At 41.1% G+C, this 14,855-nt stretch overlaps 1 protein-coding gene across 1 annotated transcript in view; it reads left to right on the top strand.

The window, feature by feature from the left end:
* The window catches only part of LOC118358669 (ephrin type-B receptor 1-like), a 163,747-nt gene that overhangs the window by 23,471 nt on the left and 125,421 nt on the right, over positions 1-14,855 (top strand). The window lies entirely within an intron of this gene.

The following is a 14,855-nucleotide window of genomic DNA, read 5'->3' as shown; positions in this document are numbered from 1 at the left end:
TAACATGAGTCTTCAATATTCCCAGGTAAAAAAAAATTGACAAATCGGTGTCCAAAAATACAAATTTCCGATTTTTATGAAAACTTGAAATCGTCCCTAATTAATCGGCCATTCCGATTAATCGGTCAACCTCTAATATGTGTATCATCTGACTGTAGAGAGGAGAGTGTCTTGTGTGAAGTAGTCGTGTGAATGTATACTGTATGTCCGAATAGAGGATTAGAGGTGGATGGAGAAAGTTTCTCCCCTGGTCTGAATCCCAATCTTTCTCTCCACTTTATCCAATTCTCTCAATCGCTCTCTCTCTCTCTCCTTCTTTTTCCTTACATATATCAATTATCAATCATTGAGGACGGCGGCGCACAATTGACCCAGCGTCGTACGGGTTTGGCTGGTGTAGGCAGTCATTGTAAATAAGAATTTGTTCTTAACTGACTTGCCTAGTTAAATAAAGGTTAAATAAAAAATAATAAAATAAAAAATTCAGCAAAACCAGGATTCCCTATGATTTCATACAGTAAGTAGCACACTGTGGAAGTACTGCTACAGGATATTTTGAGTCTTTGTACCTGCTCAAAGTGTTTGCCTTGCGAACCTTATAGTTAATGTGTTTACCCACAGCAAGTGTGCAAACCAGACTGAAATGGGTGATAGGCGTCACCAAGAAGAGGTATTGGGAGTCTGTTATCAAAAGAAAAACAGTGGACTAAGGAGTGAAATGGAAATGGGAAACAATAAGAAAAGAACACTGAACTCCTCTGTGTTTTCCATCTCTACTGTAAATAGGCTGGCTGACTTTCATGTTACCTTCTATGGCAAAATAACAGTGATTTTCTGCTGTTATGTATCAGAGTTTCAACTGCATCTTGGTCCTCACAGGGTGGGCTATTGGCTTCACTTAGTGGACATACTGAGAAGGGGCTGATCCAAGCACTGAACACAACAGTTACCTGCTGGGTATCTTGACCACTTATTTTGCTGTGTATGTTATTGATAGTGGCGTATACACTTTTGGGAGAGGCAGAACTATTACATCATAATACACCATGGCTGATTTACATCAACAGAAGGCCTATATTATAATACCACAAGTCCATGACCCTATTTAAGAGACATGACTAGTTAATAGGATGAGCGATTGACAGTAATAGTCTTCTCAAATCACATTTTATTGGTCACATACACCTTGTTCCTAGCTACAACAGTGCAGTAGTATCTAACAATTCCCAACAATACACACAAATCTAAAAGTAAAATAATGGAATTAAGAAATATATAAATATTAGGATGAGCAATTTTAGAATGGCTTTGACAAAAATACAGTAGAATAGAATACAGTATATACATATGAAATGAGTATGTAAACATTTACAGTGACTAGTTACATTATTACAGTGACTGACTAGTGTTCCATTATTACAGTGACTAGTGTTCCATTATTACAGTGACTAGTGTTCCATTATTACAGTGACTAGTGTTCCATTATTACAGTGACTAGTGTTCCATTATTACAGTGACTAGTGTTCCATTATTACAGTGACTAGTGTTCCATTATTACAGTGACTAGTGTTCCATTATTACAGTGACTAGTGTTTCATTATTACAGTGACTAGTGTTCCATTATTACAGTGACTAGTGTTCCATTATTACAGTGACTAGTGTTTCATTATTACAGTCACTTGTGTTTCATTATTACAGTCACTTGTGTTCCATTATTAAAGTGACCAGTGATTCCTTCTTAATATCCTTTTAGTAAATCCATTTAACCATGAGAGAATATCACAATACCTTTATCACAGCAGGCTAAGGCTGCAGTTTTATGTTTTTAAAGCCTTTCTCATTTTGGCAGTTTAGCAACTTTAATTCAGCTTTGAATAGATGTTGTTTTATTGGTGCATTATCAATGTGAAAATACAGGGATATTTCCCAGTGAATTATAGCTCCGTGTGTGATGGTGTTGCGTGAAATGTCTGCTGGCAACCTATTACCTGAGATAAAAAGAGCGATTGGAGGCAGCTGTCAAGCTCAACTTGTTTACCTCAGTTGATGAAATGTGTCACTCACTCTGACTGACAGTTACATTTCCCATGTAAACAATATGTGAGCATGAATGTGGCCCTTTGCACAAATATCACAATTCCCAGGTGTGATGTTTGTGTGATCTTGTGCTAGTGAACACACACACAGGACACTTTCTCTCACACACCTATAATCCTGTCCAGTGGTCTGAACCCTGTCTCATCCTCTCTCTCAGTGTATATAGTAAACAGAGACAGCTCTTTATTGCTGAGTGTGTTTACTGTGGTTATTAAAGGTTGTCAGCAGCCAGGCTAGCAGCTTACAGTTATGTCTCATCAGATTGATGGCTGTCTGGATAGGGGCCTGTGGGGATCACATCTAAATCGAGAGAACAGAGAGAGAGAGACTCACATGCCTCTCTCTCAGGGTAAGAAGAGAGGATAGATTTTAAGACTGGCCGAGGGAAAGAAAAGATTGAGAGGAGGAGTATTGTTTTGTTTTTGAGTGACTGTAGGGTGTATTGTCACAAAGGACTAATTCTCCCTGAGTGGAAGTGAAGTGTTTACAGAGGTGGAAACATACCCTCACTGGGGAACCTCAGCAGCCAGCTGCTCGGAGTCAAGTTTGCCCTAGAGATACTGATAGACACATACTGTAGCCTTGCTCAGAGCCAGAGGACCTTCATGCTGCTCCACTAGGGGAGTTCAGGCCACCATTGGCCCTCAGTCATAGGGCACATTGACAGGCCCCTACCTCAGCTAACAGCTGCCCAGAGTCAGATTTCTGCCTGAGAGGAGAATCTCAGCACTCTAGCCTGTCTGTCTAGGAAGGCATGGCTATCCCAGTAGTGATAGACCTCTGATTCTTCAAGCAGCTGCTGTGAGTTAAGTTTACCTCTACCCGTACAGTACCAAACATACTGTATGTCCTCCACATCTCTCTACCTCCATATTTCTTGAATCTCACTACTTCATTCCAGCCATTGTTTTCCTCAGCCCCTCCTTCTCACATATCACATGACTGGTGACCTTTTTACCACCTCAGTCCAAATACCTATGATACCCACAGGCACACACCTGTCTCAGTCAGCCCATAGCAAGGGTAACCCATTCAAAACATTTATTTTACCTTTATTTAACTAGGCAAGTCAGTTACGAACAAATTCTTATTTTCAATGACTGCCTAGGAACAAACAGCGGGTTAACTGCCAAGTTCAGGGTCTGATTTGTACCTTGTCAGCTCAGGGATTCGATCTTGCAACCTTTCAGCTACTAGTCCAACGCTCTAACCACGAGGCTACTTGCCACCCCACAAGGTTAACCCAACACGACAGGTAAGGTAAATGTGCCACACCCATAGGGTAACATTAGCCACCTGTCAGTTACATTACATGTAACACATGCCACAAGTACACATACATTTATTTTCATGATACAAGTATGCTTATAACAGATGTCAGAGTTCCAACTCACTCACGGCTGAGTTTATTCTTAAAGGAGATACAAGAACTGTTTCTTTTGACCATGAGGGACATTTTCAACCTCTTAACCACTTTGCTTCAAATTCCCCCCAACACTCAACACACTGCCATTTCACCTGGAGTGTCCGTGAGCTGTTTTCCACAAGTGAGCCAGCTTGCCCTTCTGCACTGCCACTCAACTGGTCTTGGTGGCCCCTGGCCACATCGTATTTAAACTCCAGAGTCCAGGCATTTTTACACAGGGCTAGCGCATGTCGGACAACCACTCTTGAAAAACACAGTTGTCACCAACAGGCTGTTCGGGCAGTGACATTTGGTCAGCACTTCACTCCAGTAGCATTGGTAGCACGTAGCGCTGTCAACAGAGTGGAGGGAGCTCTGCTCAGTGTACTGGATACGACAGAGAGACAATGTTGTTCAGTTGTGTCTACTCAATAGCCTGTCAACACTTTACTTCACTCCCGGTCAACACACACTGCATCAGAAATACTTACAAGGACTTGGAGAATGTGGTTTGTCAGCTGGAGTGATAATTCAATAGTCTGATAGGATTTATTTTCTGTCCTCCCAATTTGAGAGAACATGATTAATATGTTGTCTTCTTCTTTCCTCCACTTTCCCCCTTCCCTCTAAGTAACTCTGAAGAATTCCTCACAGGAGCTTAATAAGATCTGTGCCTATGGCCAGATGTCATTGGGTCTCCTACAGCAGGCAGGCAGGCATACTGCGTTGAATATATGTATCTTGTATATTCTCCCCTGTGGCTGTATGTTCTGTAGAGCTTCTGTTTCAGGTTACAACACATTTATATATACTTCTCTCCATGGTCCCTGTGTTGTGTTGGATGTGGATAGCAGTATACCTCTGTCTCTCCCACTGTTCCTTACCTTAAGAGTACCTTTCAGACTGCTATTGTTCCGGTTCTTTAGGGCCATGTCGCAATGTGCCTCAGGAGTCAATACATTCTCCAGACATATCTGTCTGAGTATAGTTGTTTTCCGGAATATATCATTCAAATATGTGTGTGTGTGTTTTTTTTATATTTTGTCTGTTTAATGTGAGACTAGCCCCGAAATGGAGCTAGCCTGGTACTCTGGGAGGCCGAGTGAGGATGTGCTTGTCTCCTGCAGAAGGCCAGACATGTTGTTTATAATAAACTCGCTTGTTACAGAGAGAGGGATTGATTATGAAAGAGATGGTGTGAGAGCAAGGGTCTCATCCCCTCCACTCACACAGGGAAATAATTTGTGGCTGGTATTGTTCTGAGTCTAATTCCTGGCTAACAGCTTCAAGGTGGTCGTGGCTAGATGGGATCCAGCTTTTGTCAAATTAACGTCAGATTTGACTTTTCGTGGTAGGTTAGGAGAACTTACACAGCAGGTTAGGAAAATTAACATTGTCATGTTAGGAAATTTATGTTAAGGTCAGGAAAAGGGTTAGGAGTAGCTAAAAATGCAAAGAACATCTACTTTAAGTTAATTTGACAAAATATGGATCCCTTCTAGCCCTTCCTGTTGGGGTGTGTCAGCAAAGATGGATACTTGCAATTAGCTTTAACCCCATTTCCGTGAGCTACTATCTGAAGCCAGGCTTTTAAAATTACGAGTCAGTTATATACCCCATGCACAGAGTAGGCCATAATTTATGATCCCTTCTGCTAATATTTGGTGGAAGTGTAAGGCATGAAAGGTTTTGGTCACAATGGGGACCTTTGCTTTTTATCTCTCTCTCACCAGTAACATAGCATTACTTATTTCTGTTCAGAATGACTGTTCACCTGCTCTGTTGGCGCTTTTACCAGAGCTCTTCAGCCCTGCTCAGTGGATCAGCAGGTAATTGAGCTGTCATCTCCTCAAGTCAAATATGAGGCAGGCAGACGCCACAGGCAGACGCCACAGTCAGAGCATGTTTAAATATCGAGACTGAACTATAAATCTGGAGAACTGACTGCAATTACAATGGAATATAAGGTGTCAAGTCCTGGTGAATTCAGAATGTAACTACCTGCGATTCTTTTCTCGCCTGTTCCTGTGAGTCCTGTGAGATAATGACGTCTACACAGAGCAATGAGGGAGCCAGTAACAGGCCTGTAATGGAGTCCATAATGTGTTGCAACTAAGAGTTGTGTATGGATGCCAAGTCTCAGTAGGCTTTGTACTGGGTTATAGTGTAGACTTCATCAAGCTGTAATAAGGTCGGTCTCTCCTCAGCTAATATACAGCATGTACTGAGGCAAAGCTGTGTGCAAACTACCTCAGGAGCCATAGGATAGAGTCTGCTGCAATACTCAATTTACCCAATGATGAATATGTAATGGCATGGACAAAAATAGAAAGAGCTATAACTAGAATGTGCGATTCAATCATGAAAGCAGTTCAAAGGAGTTCACCATATTTTTTTGTGAAATCATTGTAAAATGCACATATCTTGTGAATTCATAGGGATGGAGTCTTCTGGAAGGTGCTTTGTCTCATGCTTTGGGCAGTCTGGTCTGTCTGTCGTCCATGTTCTCTCATGGCATGTCCATCCACGGCCTGTTCAACTCACTCAGAGCCCAGTCCTTCCTCCAATCACTCTTTCAACAGCAGGAGTTCTACTGATGATATCTATGCAGGGAGAGGTACAGAGTGGGTCACCCCCTCTACACTCAATCATCTTGGGCAAGCAATCATTCACTACAGCAGGAGAGCCAAGAACTACACGAGATCTTCAGATCACTTTTCACTATTCTCCACACGGATGATTCAGGTTTTAGGGTCTTACGGAAACATAGTTTTACACGTATATTGGAAGTGGTGCTAACCTTAGTCATCCTTCCTGATTCCTCTGGTTTTCTAAGTTGGTGTTTTTATTTGCAGATGTCTCTCTCTCTACTAATGGCCAAAGTAGTCCTGCTGACCTTTCCTGTTTCAGACAAACTACCGTAGAGAAAGGTAATTAATTAGTGCCTGGAGAGCAGAAATGAATTCCACTGCATCGGTCCCACGTGTCCTCTACAAGGAGAACAGCAGCGCCTGGCACACTCTGTGCGTGCGTGCGTGCGTGCGTGCGTGCGTGCGTGCGTGTGCGTGCGTGCGTGCGTGCGTGCGTGCGTGTGCGTGCGCGTGTGTGTGAAGGACAGTTTTGTCAATAGTTTAAGGAGGGAAGTATATTTCCCAACTCTGATTCAAGCAGCAATTGTTTTGATCTCTGTTTATCTCAGCTGGAAACTTGGATATACGGTGTGTATACTATATGCCAAACATGTTATGCTGTAGTTTATTCAAAGCATTGTTTGTTTTTGACAGAGGAAAGAGAAAGCGACAGAGAGAGAAAGCTAATGTCCCATGAGAGTAGTTTGCCTCACACTGCCTCCTCCCTGAAATCTCTTCACTCTAAATACAACAGGAACAGGTCCAGTCTTATAAACGTGTCACCCACACTGAGTTGGAATGGGATGGGGAATATAATCCCCTAGGTCCAGTCTTATAAACGTGTCACCCACACTGAGTTGGAATGGGATGGGGAATATAATCCCCTAGGTCCAGTCTTATAAACGTGTCACCCACACTGAGTTGGAATGGGATGGGGAATATAATCCCCTAGGTCCAGTCTTATAAACGTGTCACCCACACTGAGTTGGAATGGGATGGGGAATATAATTCCCTAGGTCCAGTCTTATAAACGTGTCACCCACACTGAGTTGGAATGGGATGGGGAATATAATCCCCTAGGTCCAGTCTTATAAACGTGTCACCCACACTGAGTTGGAATGGGATGGGGAATATAATCCCCTAGGTCCAGTCTTATAAACGTGTCACCCACACTGAGTTGGAATGGGATGGGGAATATAATCCCCTAGGTCCAGTCTTATAAACGTGTCACCCACACTGAGTTGGAATGGGATGGGGAATATAATCCCCTAGGTCCAGTCTTATAAACGTGTCACCCACACTGAGTTGGAATGGGATGGGGAATATAATCCCTAGGTCCAGTTTTATAAACGTGTCACCCACACTGAGTTGGAATGGGATGGGGAATATAATCCCCTAGGTCCAGTCTTATAAACGTGTCACCCACACTGAGTTGGAATGGGATGGGGAATATAATCCCCTAGGTCCAGTCTTATAAACGTGTCACCCACACTGAGTTGGAATGGGATGGGGAATATAATCCCCTAGGTCCAGTCTTATAAACGTGTCACCCACACTGAGTTGGAAGGGGATGGGGAATATAATCCCCTAGGTCCAGTCTTATAAACGTGTCACCCACACTGAGTTGGAACGGGATGGGGAATATAATTCCCTAGGTCCAGTCTTATAAACGTGTCACCCACACTGAGTTGGAATGGGATGGGGAATATAATCACCTAGGTCCAGTCTTATAAACGTGTCACCCACACTGAGTTGGAATGGGATGGGGAATATAATTCCCTAGGTCCAGTCTTATAAACGTGTCACCCACACTGAGTTGGAATGGGATGGGGAATATAATTCCCTAGGTCCAGTCTTATAAACGTGTCACCCACACTGAGTTGGAATGGGATGGGGAATATAATTCCCTAGGTCCAGTCTTATAAACGTGTCACCCACACTGAGTTGGAATGGGATGGGGAATATAATTCCCTAGGTCCAGTCTTATAAACGTGTCACCCACACTGAGTTGGAATGGGATGGGGAATATAATTCCCTAGGTACAGCCTCTTCTTTACAGGCAGAGTCTCCACCAGTGGGATTTGACTTCGAGTAACTAAATAAATGTTGGCGCACATTCTAGCAGGGTCAAGGGAGCGGTGTCACCATTGACTGGATGGTTTAATTAGCTCAGTCAGACTTTCCACCATAACCCAGTCTCCCCTGCCCAATGCACTGCTACACAGTTAGGTATCTGTCCCTCCAACACAGCCACTAAAGTGAGAGCTCCCTCAGTACTGGGCTCATATGTATTCTCCTTCAGTCCTCAAAATGTGATTCGTATGAAGCCTCCAGCGTATGGCTGACAATGTAGCCACTTACTATGATAGACAATTACATTTCATTTATGTTCTGCAGCACTATTTACAAAGTCATTTGTAAAGGAAGAATGTACAAACAGAGATAGAGGCTGATGTAAATGAGTGCGTATGCCCGTATTGTGCAAATGCTCTGAAGCCAATGTCAGTTATGAGATATATTTGGGAGATATCTAGATGACTGAAAAGAGAACACACACAGTGACAGTATTCAGTTATCAACCAATTCAAAACTAGGTCCTGTTTTTGGCCTCTAAAGTCATTCAGATCTACAGCTACTGTGAATGTGTTACATCAGGGATACAGTTACAGTCATATGTTTTGAGGCATTTAAACCATTGGTATCAATGGCATAGGAGGATATAGTGACAGCTTTTGGTTGGGGTGAGACACTGTGAGTGTATTCTTTCACATTTGCCCTCCATCCATGATCAAGGCTTGTACCCCTCTGTGTTTGAATTGCACAAATCTATAATTTTGTTTGTTCCTACTGAGGGAAAAAGAAGGTTATGTTTGTTCGGGCACAGAGAGTACTCTCGTCTACAGCTCTGCCCTGAATCCATGGGCAGTCGCCCAAAACAAATGTGATAAATCTATTGGGAAAATGTGCTTTCAGATATGTTGAACATAGTGTTGCACCTGTGATATGTTGTTAAGGCATATCTCTGAGCTGAGGTGAAGGAGATCACAGGCTGCTGGTTAATTGGCAGAATAGTTTTACATTTGACATCAAAGTCATTTAGCAGAGTGACTAAAGAGGGACTTACAGCAGTGAGTGCATGCATTTTCCCGTACTGGTCCCCTGTGGGAATCCAACCCAACACCCTGGTTTTGCAAGCGCCATGCTCTACCAACTGAGCCACAAGTTTAAGGCCACACTTCATATTATGTTAGTTGTGTCCATACATACAGTATTACTTGAACCCTCAACATTTGTCCTCACTGTGTCATAGATAAGACCGGTTTATGTAAAGATTTGAACTGAGTGAGTGATGGAACTGGCCAACCATCGCTGAACAAAGAGTTATTGATATTGTATCCATATGAACCTCAGTGTTTCAGTGGGTCAGAATATTTAATCATGATTTCTGATTCCGCTGGCATGCACAGACTATTGACTAAATTATGCATTGGTACAGCAACATGCATTGATTGTCCATTCTATAAATACTTAGGCCAAACAGAATGATCTCTGGCCTTCTTTGCCCTCTCTACTGCCCTCTCTCTTTTTCCAATTTCAACCTCCATGGTGGCTACGGTTGTGGTTACATTTCTATTGAGTCAATCATCTGGACCATTAGATCTCCCACAGTAGCTGGTCATTTTGGCCAACCATAACAATTACAGTTTTGTCTGTGCAATATCTTTATCACACTTTCACCAAACCTGTGCACGTGTTAAACTTTTCCTGATAAGTGTCTTTACTTTGAACCTTCAGACTTTCAAAATGTTGATGGCACTCAAATCTGAGGTGACATACATCGTAAAAACAGAGAATATCTAGGACAAAAAAAAAATCCAGATTGTGTGTAAAAGAATGCTAGCCAGTATCTATACCAGAATTGTTTTTTTCTCTCGTCCTGACAGGTATGTCTGTGGCGAATCACTGTGTGATCACCTTGTTGTGATGAGACATGATGGTGCTTTCATGGTGTAACATGTCATCCAGAGAACCCTGGCTCTATAAATAAGAAAGCCTACAAATAAATTGGGTCATGCTTGCCATTCTAAAAACAGATGCAGTTCAATAACACATTGTGGCATAGAATACCTTTCATGTGTAAAAATCATCTTGAGACTGGTTGTCCTGTAATACAACTGATTTTGATAACAAATGCATCCGTCCTCATTTTGTGATGTTGCATTGTGGAATTCATATGCAGTGCCTTGCAAAAGTATTCAGACCACTTGGATTTCTTCACATTTTATTGTGTTACAACGTGGGATTAAAATTGATTTAATTGTCATTTTTTTAAATGGATTCAATTGTCGAAGAGCGGAAAAAATGTTTTTTTTTTTACCCAAGATAAATAAACAACTCATAAGAAGTATTCAGCCCCTTTTGTTTAGGCAAGTCTACATTCATTCAAGAGTAAAATTAAGCTCAACAAATCACATAATAGGTTACATGGAGTCTGTGTGAAATAATATGGGTTGACATGATTTTTGAATGACTAACCCTTCCTCAGTCCCCCATACATACGTATCGAATTTCAAGCACAGATTCAACAACAAAGATCAGGGAGCTTTTCGAAAGCTTCATAAAGAATGGCATTGATCGGTAGATGGGTAACAATTACAAATCAGACATTGAATATTCCTTTAAGCATATGTCAAGTTTTTAAAATGTGTTTTATGACCTTTATTTACCTAGACAAGTCAGTTAAGAACAAATTCTTATTTTCAATGACTGCCTAGGAACAGTGGGTTAACTGCCTTGTTCAGGGGCAGAACGACAGATTTTTACCTTGTACACATTACTAATTATGTTGTGGGTTATGTATTAAACCACCCAGACAAATCAAAGATACAGTCGGCCTTCTGAACTGAGCTGCAGGACGGGAAGGAAACTGCTCAGGGTTTAATGGCTGTGATGGGAGAAATCTCAGGGTGGATCAACAACATTGTAGTGTAAATGACCGAGTGAAAAAAAGAATACAAATATTCCAAAACAGTCATCTTGTATGCAACAATATGCACGAAAGTAATACTGAAGCAAGCAAAACAGCAAATGAATACACTTTTTGGCCTAAATGCAAAGCCTTATGTTTGAGGGCAAATCCAACACAACACATCACCACTGGTGGTGGCTGCATCATGGTATGGGTATGCTTGACATTTGCAAATACTGGGGAGTTTTTCAGGATTTTATTTGATTTCACCTTTATTTAACCAGGTAGGCTAGTTGAGAACAAGTTCTCATTTGCAACTGCGACCTGGCCAAGATAAAGCATAGCAGTGTGAACAGACAACACAGAGTTACACATGGAGTAAACAATTAGCAAGTCAATAACACAGTAGAAAAAAAAGGGGAGTCTATATACAATGTGTGCAAAAGGCATGAGGAGGTAGGCGAATAATTACAATATTGCAGATTAACACTGGAGTGATAAGTGATCAGATGATCATGTACAGGTAGAGATATTGGTGTGCAAAATAGCAGAAAAGTAAATGAATAAAAACTGTGGGGATGAGGTAGGTGAAAATGGGTGGGCTATTTACCAATAGACTATGTACAGCTGCAGCGATCGGTTAGCTGCTCAGATAGCTGATGTTTGAAGTTGGTGAGGGAGATAAAATATAAAGGATAAAAAGAAACATAATGGAGCTAAAGCACAAGCAAAATCCTAGAGGAAAAATGACTTCAGTCTTCTTTACACCAGAGACTGGGAGAGGAATTCAAATTTGAGCAGGACAATAACCTACAGCACAAGGCCAAATCTACACTGGAGTTGCTTACCAAGTAGACAATGAATATTCCTTTGTGGCCAAAATACAGTTCTGAGAAAAAATTGCTTGGCAATCTATGGCAAGACTTGAAAAGTGCTGTCTAGCCATGATCCCCAACATCTAGACGAAGCTTGAAGAATTTTGAAAAGAATAATGGGCAAATATTGCGCAAACTTCTAGACTTACCTAAGACTCACAGCTGTAATCGATGACAAAGGTGTTTCTAACATGTACAGAAATGACTCAGGGAGCTGAATACTTATGTAATGACTGTATTTTAGTTATTTAATTTATATGAATCTTAATCAAATAAAATACAAATTCTTCTACTTTGACATTAGAGTATTTTGTGTAGATTGTTGACAAGAAAATGACAATCAAATCAATTGTTTCATCCCACTTTGTAACACAATAAAATATGGAGAAATCAAAAGGGTCTGAATACTTTTGCAAGACACTGTAAATTGTATTGTGTTACTTGCTAGTTGTATAGAGATGTTTAAAGTATTGTTATCGAGTAGTAATACATTTTGTTGTTATATTATTATGTGGTATTGCTGGCTCATGATTTGTCGTAATGTATCAGTGTAAGGTATTGGTAGCTGGATGCTGAATAAGTGTGCCATCATTGGAAAGTTCAGATCAATGATGACATAAAGAGCCATTGTGTTGAACACTGTGCGATGTTTAACAGTGAGAATGGCAGAATGGTGAACTTAATAAACGACTAGAGTTGACTGTGTGATATTAGGTTGCTTCTTGTGGAAATATTTTTTGCCTGGATTTTAATGATTTGTATGTCACTGTGACAAATCGTGTGCTGGGAATGCTGGGAAATGGATTTACTTCAACACTGAACACAGATGTTAAGTTGTTCTGGCTCATTGTGTTCTGGTTGTCCTACCTTGCCTAACTGCATAGGAGGGATAATGTGACTGTGGTGTGGCTTGTTCTGTGGGTCTCTGTAAAGGCAGGGTCGGCATGGTTCCTTTCGTGATAAAGCCCATAACACTCCACTGACCGATTAGGCGTACCACATTTTCACGGGTCCCTCACACAAGGTCTGAGCAATTCAACACATTTTGGCATGGGGCAATGATACTTTTTTCTCAGTTTTTGCAGCTAATCTCATGCTACTCTGCACATTTTGCCATGAGGCTGAGAGAAAATGTTGCTGTTTTAAAGGTAATTTCCTGTAATTCTACACATATTGCCATGGGCCAAAAGGAAAATGTTCAGTTTTATAGGTAATCTCATGCTATTCTACACATTTTGCTATTAGGCTGAGAGAATTTAGCATTTTCTAAGATACATTTAACAGATCATGTCCTGTAATTCTAAACATTTTTGCCAGGGATTATGACGTGTGCATATGTGATCTGGGGAAATGGTCTTGGAGTGTCTTGTCTACAACATCTATCCTGGATGTCAATCCAAAGTGCCTGTACTTCCATGGAGAAATCTGAGATTTCCTCTGATGATCTGCTAATTCTGAATATTAATGTGAAGCTTTGAGCTCAGTAAAAGTGAAAGGTACCCTGCGGCTGTCCCTGGACCTGCTCTCCTCTACTCCACTGACTACAGAGAACAGCCTGTTCATTGAGACTAGGATTTAAGGATAAGTATCTGTTTACAGAGATACATTTTAAAAAAAAGACAGGATGGCATGATACTACCCTGACCATTTTTCTGATAAGTGGGAGTGCATCAGTGTGGAGCACTGGTAGGAAGCTGAGTTGGTGTGAGAGTGAGGGGTTATTTTCTGCATTTTGCATGGTGCGGTTGGTTGGCAGGTGATTGGACCAGACCCTCTCTCTGTAAAATGGCTGTTGTTGTCGACTGCTGATTTGCCATGCTGCTTTCCACCCTCTGGCTTTATTGACTCCCAGAAAAATGGGGAAGGAGGAAGAGTGAAGAGATAGAGAGAGAGGAGACAGACAGACCCACAGACCAGTTGATATATTGGGGAAATGTTCTTCTTTGAACAAAGGGATGTGACTCCATGCCAACAAGGAGAGAGAGAGAGAGATTTGATTCTTATTATTATTATTTTCCTATTGTAAATATCCAAAGTAATCTTTGGCAATTTGTACACTGTTACATCATGCTAATAAAGCGAATTGAAAATTGAGAGGGAGAGAAAGAGGGAGAACAATTGTTGTGGTGAAAAGTCACCAATAAACCAAAATGTGCTGTTGTTGTGAATGCCCTTGAAGAATTTGGTGGCAGTTTGATGGCAGTTGGCGGCACCGGTGTTTGTGTACTTGCTGATGCATTATCACGGACATGATCAATATTTCCCGGTGCATCAATATTTAATGCACTCCTCCGCAGAAATCACCCACCAATAACCTATTGATCAGTCCCAGGCTGAACACTTTTAGACTGTGTGAAAACAAACACAGGGGAAGGAAAATAACATGATGTATTTACTAAGGGCAACACTTTGAATGATGTCCACAGAGAATACTTTGTTATATACTGTTCTGTATTTACTACACCTACACACTTATTCCTAAACAAGTGTAAGACAACTTTGGAGCTGTGAGCATATTTGATGTTCCTGAAAACAGTAGGGCATGCAATACTTCTGGTTTGGCAAGTAAATCCCTCTTTCCATGTCTTTTTATTTGTGGTTATATATATATACACACACACACACAGTGGGGCAAAAAAAGTATATATAAAAATACTTATTTTCCACCATAATTTGCAAATAAATTCATTAAAAATCCTACAATGTGATTTTCTGGATTATTTTTCTGATTTTGTCTGTCATAGTTGAAGTGTACCTATGATGAAAATTACAGGCCTCTCTCATCTTTTTAAGTGGGAGAACTTGCACAATTGGTGGCTGACTAAATACCCCCCCTCTGTGTGTGTGTGTGTATATATATATATATACTACTGAAGAAG

This window comes from Oncorhynchus keta, chromosome 26 (assembly GCF_023373465.1).
Source record: "Oncorhynchus keta strain PuntledgeMale-10-30-2019 chromosome 26, Oket_V2, whole genome shotgun sequence".
NCBI classification, from domain to species: Eukaryota; Metazoa; Chordata; class Actinopteri; order Salmoniformes; family Salmonidae; genus Oncorhynchus; species Oncorhynchus keta.
The sequence above is the reverse complement of the archived record's forward strand: the minus strand, read 5'-3'. Positions and strand labels throughout refer to the sequence as shown.